This window comes from Ailuropoda melanoleuca, chromosome 3, assembly GCF_002007445.2.
Source record: "Ailuropoda melanoleuca isolate Jingjing chromosome 3, ASM200744v2, whole genome shotgun sequence".
Lineage (NCBI taxonomy): Eukaryota > Metazoa > Chordata > Mammalia > Carnivora > Ursidae > Ailuropoda > Ailuropoda melanoleuca.
This window is the reverse complement of record NC_048220.1, coordinates 40,134,749-40,138,764: the sequence shown is the minus strand read 5'-3', so window position 1 is coordinate 40,138,764 and position 4,016 is coordinate 40,134,749. Positions and strand designations below refer to the sequence as shown.

General features: G+C 40.8%; 1 pseudogene; it reads left to right on the top strand.

Moving 5' to 3' along the window:
- Positions 1 to 525: 525 nt before the first annotated feature.
- LOC100474275 lies at positions 526 to 1,920 on the top strand (annotated as a pseudogene).
- The last annotated feature ends 2,096 nt before the right edge of the window (positions 1,921 to 4,016 follow it).

The window sequence follows — 4,016 nt, the reverse complement described above, 5'->3', positions numbered from 1 at the left end:
TAGGCACTCTTGACATCAGTGATGGGTAAGCAAACAGGATTAAGAAAAACAAGCAAAAATCAACTGGAAATGAGCAAACTTAGAATGGATTAAAGAGAATATGAAAGATATTGAAGGCGAAAGAAATGGAACATATACATTATTGGTATCCTTTAAGAAGGAACCTGGAGATAATAATAAAGTGCTTTAGGAAATAAGAGATGACTTGAATCTCCAAATGAAAAGGCTGCGCTATGATCCAGAAAAATTGGTACTGACACATTTCCAAGTATTTCCAAATGCTGGCCCTCAAAGACAAAAAATCTTTCATTTAGGCAACAAAAAGCAAACTATTAAAAGGGGGAAGATCAGGCTGGCATTTTAACAAAGCAGACTACACAGTGGAACCAAAAGCAAGAGAAGGGAATCATCACATGAAATGTGAGTACCAGAGTGCGTTACTTACCTGGACTCTTGGCTTGTTGCGAAGGTAACCCAGACCCAGTGTCTCCACCTGTCACCTGCACCTGCTAAGCTGTAGCTGCCATGCATGAGTGCATCTCCATCCATGTTGGTCAGGCTGGTGTGCAGATGGGCATTGCCTGCTGGGAGTTCTCTTGCCTGGACCATGGCATCCAGCTCAGCATTCAGATGCCAAGTGACAAGACAAATGGAGGAGGAGATGACTTTGGCATCTCCTTCAGTGAGACATGTTCTGGCAAGCTGGTCCCCAAGGGCACTGTTTGTAAATCTGGAACCCACCGTCACTGATGAATTTCACACCGGCATCTACCACTAGCTCTTTATACTCTGAGGGGCTTGTCACAGACAAGGAAGATGCTGCCAATAACTGTGCCTGAGGGTGCTACACTGTTGGCAAGGAGATCATTGACTCTGTCTTGGACTGAATTTGGAAACTGGCTGACTGGTGCACAGGTCTTCAGGGCTTCTTGGTTTTCCACCGCTTTGGAGGGGAAACTGGTTCTGAGTTCACCTCCCTGCTGATGGAACATCTCTTGGCCAATTATGGCAAGAAGTCCAAGTTGGAGTTCTCCATTTACCCAGCCCCTCAAGTTTCCACAGCTGGAGTTGAGCCCTACACCTCCATCCTCACTACCTACACCACCCGGGAGTACTGTGATTGTGCCTTCACGGTAGGCAATGAGGTCAGCTATGAAGTCTGCCATAGAAACCTCTATATTGAATGCTCAGCCTACTCTAACCTTCACTGCCCTGTTGGCCAGATTGCGTCTTCCATCACTGTTTCCCTCAGATGTGATGGAGCCCTGAATGTTGATCTGACAGAATTTCTGACCAACCTGGTGCCCTATCCCCACATCCACTTCCCTCTGGCCACATAGGCCCTTGTCGTCTCTGCTGAGAAAGCCTACCATCAACAGCACAGGTGACCAATGTGTGCTTTGAGCCAGCCAACCAGATGGGAAAATGTGACCCCTACCATGGCAAATACATGGCTTACTGCCTGTTGTACTGTGGGGACGTGGTTCCTGAAGCTGTCAGTGCTGCCATTGCCACCATCAAGACCAAACACAGCATCGTTAGTGGATTGAAGCTCCACTGGCTTCAAAGTTGGCATTAATTACCAGCCTCCCATGTGGTGCCTGGTGGAGACCTGCCCAAAGTAGTGTTGTGCACATGCCGAGCAGCTCCACAGCTGTTGGTGAGGCCTGGTCTTCCCTGGATCACAAATTTGACCTGATGTATGTCATGTGTGCTTTTGTTCACTGGTATGTGGGTGAGAGCATGGAAGAAGGAGAGTTGTTTGAGGCCAATGAGGACATGGCTGCCCTTGAGAAGGGTTATGAGGAAATTGGTATGGATTCTGTTGAAGGAGACAGTGAAGAAGAGGAGAGAAATACCAATTGCCATTCCATTCAGCCCTGCAGCATGTCCTACTCACAACTTTGGCTTCAACATTAGCTGACAGGCATTCAGGCTTTCTGGTTAGATTGTCTTCACTTATAACTGTGATCATGTCTTCCTTTTCCATGAATACCTGTAAGATTTTTCCATCACGATTCAAAGTAAAGACTTTAAGAAAGAAAAAAAAAATGAGAACCCAAATTTGACCAAACATATGACCATAAAAATAAATGTTAATTGTCCCACTCACCTATTAAGACACTCATATTTACAAAGAGAGTGGAATCCAGTTATGTGTGATGTAGGACATGTGTGTAAAACATCGAAGCCCATACAGGCTGAAGGTGTAGAGAGCTGGGCAGACATTGCTGTAACCTGAATCCTGTCCCCCTCCCAATTCATATGTTGAAGCCCTAACCCCCCCAATCATATGTTGAAGACCTGCCCCGCTCCCAATTCATATGTTGAAGCCCTAACCCCTAATTGCATAGAGGATTTTTAAAGAGTGATTAAGGTTAAATGAGATCAAAAGAGTGGGGCTCTGATCTAACAGAGCTGGTGTCCATACAAGAAGAGAAAGAGACACTAGAACATTGTCTTTGTCATGTGAAGACAGAGAAGTTGGCAGTCTCCAAGCCAGCAAGAGAGATTTTACCAGAATTTAACACCTTTGTCTTGGATTTTCTAGCCTCCAGACTGTGAGAAAATAAATTTTTGTGGTTAGAGTCACCTAGTCTGTGGTATTTCTTAGGGCGGTCCAAACCAACGAACATAGATAAAAAAGCAAATGACAGTATAGTGAGGAAGAGGGAGAGAGAAAGCAGCAGTCATAACTATATGGTTGTATTCAGAATAAAAAACATTAAATTAGATAAAAAGGGAGCTTGATAATAGTAAAAGATGGAATTCATGATGTAATTTAATGTGATTAAAAAGTTGTCGTGGAAACCACAGTGCCAAACTTAAAGGAGACAGGAATAGATAGAAATGCTTTAATAATAGAAAACTTTAATTCCTATCTCTTAACTACTGATAGAGAAAGTAAAAAAAAAAAAGGCAAGTAAGAATATGGACTCTTTGAATGATGTAATGAGTAAGATAGCTTTTATAGATACACATTAAGCCATATTCTCAGAAACACTATACTGTCCTTTGACGTAACATTGAAACAGTCATGAAAATTATATATCAAGCTGTAAAGAAAATTGCAATCAATTCTCCCAAGTAGAAATAGACAATAATCTCTGACAATGCAATGAAATCAAAAATTAATAATAAAAATAGAAGAAAAAGCCACCTTAACTTTTGGAAACCAAAGAACACTCTTTAAATTCTTAAAACTGTAATTGTAGAATATTCGGAAAACAACAAAAATTAAAACAACATATTGGAGATAGATTTTGGTAAAGCAGTGCTTAGAGGAAAATTCATAGCATTAAATACTTATAATTAAGAATTACATTAAGTGATTTTTAAACATCCAATACCAGAATTTATAAAACAATGTACATTAGAGAAAATATAGTAAAATATTAATAAAGAGAAAAGCAAAAGTTAATGAATTATAAGAATTTTTTAAAAAGATTTTATTTATTTATTTGACAGAGAGAGACAGCCAGAGAGAGGGAACACAAGCAGGGGGAGTGGGAGAGGAAGAAGCAGGCTTCCCAGTGAAGCAGGGAGCCCGATGCGGGGCTTGATCCCAGGACTCTGGGATCACTCCCTGAGCCAAAGGCAGACGCTTAACAACTGAGCCACCCAGGCGCCCCATGAATTATAAGAATTTTTAAAATGGCAAAATTAAATCTACAAGCTGCATCTGAATAAAATATTAGAATTGTTGGCTATACTAATTTTTTGGAATTTAAAAAATTTTAATTTTAGTATGGTTAACATACATTGTTACAGTTTCTAGTGTACAATATACTGAATCAACGATTCCATATATTACTCAGTGCTCACCAGGATGAGTGTACTAATCCACATCATTTGTTTTACCCATCCCCCCATCCACTTGCCCTCTGGTAACCATCAGTTTGTTTTCTGTAGTTAGGAGTCTGTTTTTTGGTCTCTTTTTGTCCCCCTTTGTTCATTCTATTTCTTAAATTCCACATATGAATGACATCACATTAGTGATGTATTAGTCTTTCTCT